We start from the raw sequence: 8,501 nt of genomic DNA on the forward strand, positions 1-8,501 counted from the left end.
ATTTTACTTGATCATCAGAGGTTTGTGGGTTTGTTCCAGCAGCATTTGCCTTCGTCTTCTGGGGCTGTACCGCGTAATGAAGGTCCAAATGATCAACCTTTGGCTCCTCTTCTTCCTGGAGTTCCGCCGAGTGGTGTGGCTTCAAACAGTCAACCTCCGGCGCCTCTCATTTCTGGAGCTCTGTCGAGTGGTGAGGCGGCACCTGATCGTCCTTGAAGATCCCCTCTTGTAAATTTGATTTGATTTTTTTTTAAGTATGTATAATGCAAATTTATGTAAAATTTTCAGAAAAAATAAATAAAAACGGACTTTATTTCTCTTAATGCTTTTTTTTTTTTGCTGTATATATATATATATATATATATATATATATATATATTATACACACACATATATATATATATATATATATTATACACACCACACACATATATATATATATATATATATATACACATACATATATATATACACACACACATATATATATATATATATATTATTTTTTTTTCGCGTGGAGTGATCCACCATCCCAAAACCCATTTTCCCTTTGTTTTTTGCATGGTGCTAGCCACCAAGAATCCACCTTCTCTTTTTTTTATTTTATTTTATTATTTTATTATTTTTTCGTCTGCTTTCACATGGTGCTTGATCCACCATTCCCTTTTTTTTCACGTGGTGCCAGATGCACCACCACCTCTTTTTTTTTATTTTTTTTATTTTTTTATTTATATATATATATATATATATATATTTTTTGTTTTCTATATAAATTTGGGTGACGGGATGAGGAATTTGTAAGAAAGGATGAAGACGATGGAGATGCTGCAGTCGAGGCTTTATGACCGGCTAGTCGTTTGACGGCGGTTATTGAAGCTCTCCGCCGTTTGACATTTGCCACTGCCATTACACAACCATTGCTCCGCCACTGCATTCTTGCTACCTTGCACTGCCGCCATTGCACAGCCGCTGTACTGCCTGCCGTCGCAAAGGAAGGGATCATATTTGCAACTTGGGCGCTTCCCACCAGACCACCAAGCGTTGCCACAAGACCCTCGAAATCCACCTCCATGAAGGGACTCGCCAAGCCGTTGCTGTTCATGGTGGAGTCAAAGACCGTATCGCCAAACTTGAGCTCCTGTGAGCTGTCGGACGTGGTGTCGCAGCTCACCCAACCTCCAGGGTCTCAACCTTTCCAGGTGCTTCAGCTACAGAAGCTATCTTATCTTCCAGTGCTGGCATTTGGTTAGTAGAATCGGGCATTTCTGGTATTTGATGAGAGGATGACTCACTCTTCCGAGATTGCAGTCCAGTAAAGCGTGCAAGATCAATCCATTGCTGAGTTCCCCAATATGAGTTTATTGTCCGAGAAACAAAAGACAGCAGATTCACAAGTAATGTTTGAGAAGCAAACTCGTTAGAAATTCGATGCTCTAGTGTAGCAGCTGTGAAACGCTGGAGTGTTCTAAAACACAAGAGCTCCTATCCAAACGACTGCTCAATGACTTCACCTTGGACAGTGACACGGAGTGAACCATAAATTGTATCTGGTGGTTGAGACAATATAGCAAGATGGGTGGGACCACCTCCCATTCCAACAGTGCCACCACGACCATGGAACATAGTTAGCTTCACACCAAATTTCTTAGCAACGTTGATAAGCTCCTCCTGTGCCTTGTATAACTGCCAGGCTGCAGAGAAACGCCCTGCATCTTTACCAGAATCTGAGTACCCAATCATGACTTCTTGCGTTCCGTTGATCCGCTCTCTATACCAATCAATCGAGAAAAGCCGTGACAAAGCAGCAGGAGCAGCCTCCAGATCTGCAAGCTTCTCAAACAGTGGAACGACTCTATAATGGTTTCTTCACGTGGCATTCACGTTGCAGGAGCTCAACTGCGAGCACATCAGATGGAGCAGTCGCCATTGAGATGATGTATGCTCCAAAGTTATCAGATGGAAGTTCTGATATCACATGTAATGTGTCCAAAACATCAGAGATTTCTTCCGTTTTTGGAAGATCAGGACCAAACAGTGGGCGCTTGCCACATAATTCAGATAAAAGCCACTCCTGACGGCTTTCTTCAGACCACTCACGATAGGAACCAATTTCCAGATGCTTGGTGATGGCGTCTATCACATCAGTATGCCTGTCAGATTCTTGCCTAATATCGAGCTTCACAAGTGAAAGTCCAAAGGTGGACCCTTGCCTTAAGAAATCAAGAAGTGACCCATCAGCAATTGCTCGGTTACCACAAGAGCAGAGTGATATGTAGCAGGGTTCGAGAGGTTCCAAGAACTGCTCAACACTGATCAGTGTTGCCTCCTCCGGAATGTCAGAGTGCCCACTGGCATCACCTCATCGTGGTGGGCGAAGTAGTTGTTGGAAATCGTGATTCCGGTGGACCCATGATGGCGTCGATCAGTCCGTCGGCGCAGAACGAGAGGGAGCAGTGGTCGATCTAGATTTTGCGAGCGCCGAAGAGGGAGATGCCATCGCCGTCCGATTTGCCGCGCCAGCCAACGTGGGTGGGGCTGGAGGCGATGTTGGTTGCTGGCGGGCTTGCAGTGGTGCACGTGGACGTTGACGCCGTGGCCGTCGATGGTCTTGAAGCTGTTGACAATGAGCTCGTATTTGAGCTTAGTGGTCATGTCGGCCGAGAAGATGATCCAGAGGGGTTCGTTTTGGATGACGGCGTGGCGGAGCGTGCCCGGAGTTGGGTTCGCTGGGTTGGAATCGGAGGAGTCGGTGACTATGTAGATCAGGCTGAAGACATGAGGGAAAGAAGGAGCCAAGTGGGCGAGGAAGTTGATGGGCCCATATGTCATGGGTTTTTGAGCTGAATGAGGATGGGCCATGGGATTTGTCTGGACCATTGTTGGTGCTGGACCGAGACATACATATATATATATATATGTTTCATTTTCCTTATTTCCTTTTTTTCTTTTTGAAGAAATTGTATTTTTTTATTTTTTTTAATAAAATTGACTCTATTTAATAAAACATTTTTTTTTAATTTTGATGTGACTGAACTTGAAATTGAATTTTCAAGCTGCCTACTTACCCTTCCAAAGAAAGAGATCAAGTCAAAACGTAGTTCAAATACATACATATTTTTTTTTGGTATTTTTTTTTTTTTTGTGCCGTTTGCAGTTTCAGCTCATGCAGGCAAGGAGCATTTGGTGCTGTGTTGCAGTTTCAGCTCGTGCAGGCAAGGAGCGTTTGGTGTCGCCCTTTATGTTCGTGCGGATCAGGAGCGTTGTGCCATGCAGTTTAGACTCGTGCGAACAATGAGCATTGGTGAATTTTGTCAAGCAATTTTGGAGAGGCGTTCCTAACAATCTTCATAGCAAGGAGCCTTGACCGAATGATTGAAGAAGTCTTCAGGAAAGAAATCGCGCATCGTGATGGGGATGGACGGTCTATGTGTCGAAATTTCATCATCTTCAACACGTTCACGTTGCTTTGAAGGTTGACAAGAGCTGCTTTGCCCCCTTTCCGATTGGCGGACTTGTGGAGGAGACGTATGCTTCTTGTGCAATTTCTTAGGAGTGACTCGAGTCCATCCTTCAATTTTGCTTGTCTTGGAGGATGCCCCCAGCGGTTGAGGTGAAAACTTTGAGTTGGAAGAGCCAGAAGTGAAGGTGGTATAGTTTGACTTCACCACATCGTCAAGATCTAGCTCGATGATTCCTTTCTGAGCCAGCTTCATGATGAGATCTTTCAGCATGAAACATTTTTCCGTCGGATGACTGATGAAGCGGTGGAATTTACAGTACCTTGGACTGTCAGTGCAATTCATCTCTTCTGGCCGTTTGCACTCAGGCAAACTAATCACCTTCTTTTCCAGCAAGTCTTCTAACATGGCAACCACATCAGAGTCGGGGAATGGATAAGTCCTCTCCTTAAGCTCATTCAAAGTGCGTCTACGCATCTCTTGATCACGAAAAGCTTCGGTTTGAATCGCCTTGCCTCGTGTAGGGATTTTGACGGGAGCTGTGTGGACTGTCATTACTTCCTTGGTGGGTTTCCACGCAGTCTTCTCCAACTTTGGCCCAAGAACTTTGTCGTTCTTGTAGTCGGCGATCGGTTCTTTCTTCCCATGATGGGCGATGCTCAACTCCATGTCATGGGCGCGAGTGGCCAATTCCTCGAAAGTCAGTGGTTTAATGCCTTGAAGGATGTATTGCAAACCCCATTGCATGCCTTGGATGCACATCTCGATTGAAGAGGTTTCCGAGAGCCTGTCTTTACAGTTGAGGCTTAGAGTGCGCCATCTGTTGATGTAGTCAATGACTGGCTCGTCCTTCCACTGCTTTGTGCTCGTTAGCTCTAGCATGCTCACAGTGCGGCGGGTGCTATAGAAGCGGTTGAGGAATTCCCGCTCCAATTGTTCCCAGCTGTTGATGGACTCAGGTTCTAGGTCCGTGTACCACTCAAAGGCGTTTCCTTTCAGCGAGCGCACAAACTGCTTGGCAAGGTAGTCTCCCTCCGTCCCCGCATTGTTGCAAGTTTCGACGAAATGTGCAACGTGCTGCTTTGGGTTTCCTTTTCCATCAAACTGCATGAACTTTGGTGGTTGATATCCCCTTGGCATCTTTAGGGCATCAATCTTCTTTGAATAAGGCTTTGAGTACAACCCGGAGGTATTTGAGCTCCCTTCGTACTGTGCCTTGACGGTGCTGGCGATCATCTCCTGCAGTTGCTGGATAGAAAGAGATCCCATGAGTGCCGTTGCTTGGTCTGGCTCCGGCTTCACATCGATATTCTCCACCGGAGGCTCATCTTCTGGGTTAGGGTTATTGTCGTCCTGTGGCTCCAGTCGGCTGATGAGTGCAGCGATTTGCAAGTCTTTTTCTTCCACAGTTCGGGTTAGCCTTGCGATTGCTTCATTCATTTGAGCCAGCTGCTCATCGATTGAAGTTGCTCCAATGGTCATGACTTGCATGGCTGAACTGCTACTCGAATCGGCATCGGAGAGCATGGATTCAGAGTATTTCCTTGGACTTTCGCCCCTTGGTGCCTTTGGCGAGGCTAAGGTGATCAAAGGCTCGTGCCTTGGGTGCTCTTGTTCCCTTGGCAGAGTTGATGCAGAGGTGAAAGAGGCGGCAGAAGTAGCTATTGCCTTGCTTCGAGTCGTGATGCCTAAAGTGACACCACTTGCGACGAGGATGCTCTTGTTCTTTGCGCCAGTTGCGGGAACAGTTCGAGCCTTCCTTGATGCCATTAATTTTGGAGGCGTGCTCGAATTTCTTGAACGGAGAAAGAGATGAGAGGTAGAGATGATCCCACTGGGCGTGCCAATTTGTGAACACGGAAAATTCCTGAAACGAAAGAGACAAGAACAACGTGCACAAACAAAATATTTGTATTTGATGATTTTGGGTTACAATCTCTCTCTATTTTGATCTTCTGATTCGATCTCCGTAAGGTGTGTATTTGTGGATGTACGATTGATCCAAAGGGCCGTTGGGCTTGATCTAAGGATGAACGTTCTTCAAGGGCCGTGGACTTGATCTTGAAGGTGGATTTGAGCGGATCTTCAAAGGGGCTTTTGGGCTTGATCCTTGAAGAACAGTGATGAACGGATCTCCAAGGGCTTTTGGGCTTGATCTTGAAGAACAGTGATGAACGGATCTTCAAGGGCTTTTGGGCTTGATCTTGAAGAACAGTGATGAACGGATCTTCAAGGGCTTTTGGGCTTGATCTTGAAGAACGGTTGGATGTGTGGATTTGTCGACGTTGTTGATCCAAAGGGCCGTTGGGGCTTGATCTTGGATGAACGGATGATGAACGATGGTGCTTTCTTCAAGGGCCGTCGGGGCTTGATCTTGAATTGGTGGATGGTTGATCCAAGGGCCGTCGGGGCTTGATCTTGGAAGAACGATGAACGAAGAACGAAGAAGGCTTTCTTGATTCTTCGGGAACCTGGATGCTTCAGAGCTTCACGGTGTAATATCAATTGGTTTCCTCACATGAATGAATTAGCCTTCTATTTATAGAAATTTCCAAGGCCTAATTTTGAATATAATATTCCAGATGAAATAAGTCGTTTCTGCCAGGTGTTGACACGTGTCCTGTTTGATGACTTTTCCAATTTATTTCGATTTTTTGTTTAGACACACGCTACGTGTAAAATTTATGTAATACATGAGCGTTGAAACTTTGATTTATCGGTCAACATTTATTTACCGAAATTTCGATGTCTACAATTATGTCCATAAATAAAATTGACCATTGATATATGGCTAATTAGTAAAGTTTTTATTGACATTTGGCCAAACATCCTTTTTATTTTTTAGAATTTGTGAATTTTCTTGTTTGGTTAACCTAAAAGAACAATAGAATTAGATATGGAGTTTGTTATATTTAAATTATCAATCACGGAAATTGGGAGATGACACTTATTTACATGGAATTTAAACTTGGGAACTTAAGATCCCAAATTCCAAGTTTGTTTTCTATGCGGAAATTCTAAATTTCTATGTTTATGAATCTAAACAATGAAATTGGTGCATATCAATTTATAAATTCCAACTTTTACCCAAATTTCATGTTTATTTCCCTCATCAAACATAGTTACCCAAACAGATGATTTATTTCGACTCTCAAATGGATTATGAGTGATTTTATTTGTACTCATATAACTTCATTCTACAACCAACTTATTCTTTACACCTATATTATTTTAATGAAAGAATTAATCTTTCTTTAAACCCAAATTTACTACCTAAACTATCATCATAAACTCAATTTAAAATGTAAATTTCTCTTTACACCCATTTAAAAAAATAAAATCTCAAATTGAATAATTTGATGAAGTTTCCTCTCTCTACACCCTTATTGTTTGTATCCATGTCCCCGTAATTTTATTTGAATAAGCATAAAGCACTATAGCGTGCTTTCGTTAATGTAATACAGTTGATGTAGTACATCACTATAGTGTATAGAAATTAATAGAATTTCTTGAGTTGATATGCCCCATTTTCTGGAGTTGCGTCTATATATGCATGGCGTCTCCTATGGCTACTTTGCTACTTTCATTCAAATTGTTCAATATTTTTGAAGAAAAGAAATCTCAATGTATATAACAATCTATCAAAAACGCATTTTGTCAATTTTCAGCATTGATGGTTGTGAATTGAAACTTAAAAACTCATATTCTCAACTCTAAAAAAAATTGAACATAAACAAAAAAAAAAAATTGTATAAATCGATTCATACCTTAGCTGAAGGATTCAAAACTTTAAAATCACCATTCATCGATTAAAAAAACTTGTTTTTCTCTGTAGGGCTCTTAAGGTTTCAGCCATAATAAACGTAGAATAAACATTGCGTGATGGTATAATTTAATTTTTAATTTCTTTTAATAGAAAACTTCATTCTAATCCTTGACAAATATGACTTTTAGACTAAAACCATGGGTAAGATCAAAATATAATTTTAGTCCCTTGATACATTAATAACCTAATTTATTAATTACATTTTGATTTTTTAATTATTTCTCATTTCTTCCTAATTTTAATGTATTAATTTTATTTCATTATAATTATAATTTTCATTTCATTTATCGTAATATGTTTTGTTGTAAACATTTAGATAAACTAATATTTGTTATACAATATATTTCAACGTACATTGTCTTCTTCATTTAGATATATTAAATTCAATATAATACATTTCGGTGCATAAATTTAGATACACACATTTTGGTACATACATTTCGATACAAACATTTAGGTACATTAATTTAATATAATACATTTTGGTACATACATTTCGGTGCATACATTTCTGTATACACATTTAGGTACATTAATTTAATATAATATATTTCAATGCATATATTTCAGTAAATACATTTCGGTACTAACATTTAAATACATTAATTCAATATAATACATGTCGCTGCTAACATTTAGGTACATTAATTGAGTCTTTCAAGTTTGAAGAATGGTAAATAAAATTAATAAATTAAAAAAAAACTTTTCTTTGGTTAAAAAAAAACTTTTTTTGGTCAAAAAATAAATTAAAATTTGTATATTAATAAATTTAAATATCTAATGGGAGACATTAAATAAAATGCACATTAATTATTTTGAATTAAGGACACATCAAGGGACTATAATCAATATGTAATCTAACACTAGGTTTGTAACATCCCACATCGCCTAGGGGAGTGGATCCTGTAAACACACATTGAGTTGTTTTGGGTTGCATCTTAGTGGTATTATAGGGTTTTAAAAGAGGATAGCATGCACAACCAAAGATTTTAAGATGAGAAATCTGAGAAGGTCAACCAAAAAGACATTTATATGGTGAAAACATGTGCAAGGTTTGACAGGGCATTCAATTAATAAGGTACACATAAGCAGCACAAGCATGAAACCAATACTTAGAGGGCATGGAAGCATTTTGTAAAAGGGTGATAGTAGTTTCTAAAATATGTCGATACTTTCTTTCTGCAAGACCATTTTGCTCAAGGGTGTAAGGGCATGAT

At 40.3% G+C, this 8,501-nt stretch overlaps 1 pseudogene; it reads right to left on the reverse strand.

The window, feature by feature from the left end:
• Nucleotides 1-1,152: 1,152 nt before the first annotated feature.
• LOC114824250 (phosphoenolpyruvate carboxylase pseudogene) lies at nucleotides 1,153-2,411 on the reverse strand (annotated as a pseudogene).
• Between the last annotated feature and the right edge of the window lie 6,090 nt (nucleotides 2,412-8,501).

The sequence above is a fragment of the Malus domestica genome, chromosome 03, assembly GCF_042453785.1.
Source record: "Malus domestica chromosome 03, GDT2T_hap1".
Taxonomy (NCBI): Eukaryota; Viridiplantae; Streptophyta; class Magnoliopsida; order Rosales; family Rosaceae; genus Malus; species Malus domestica.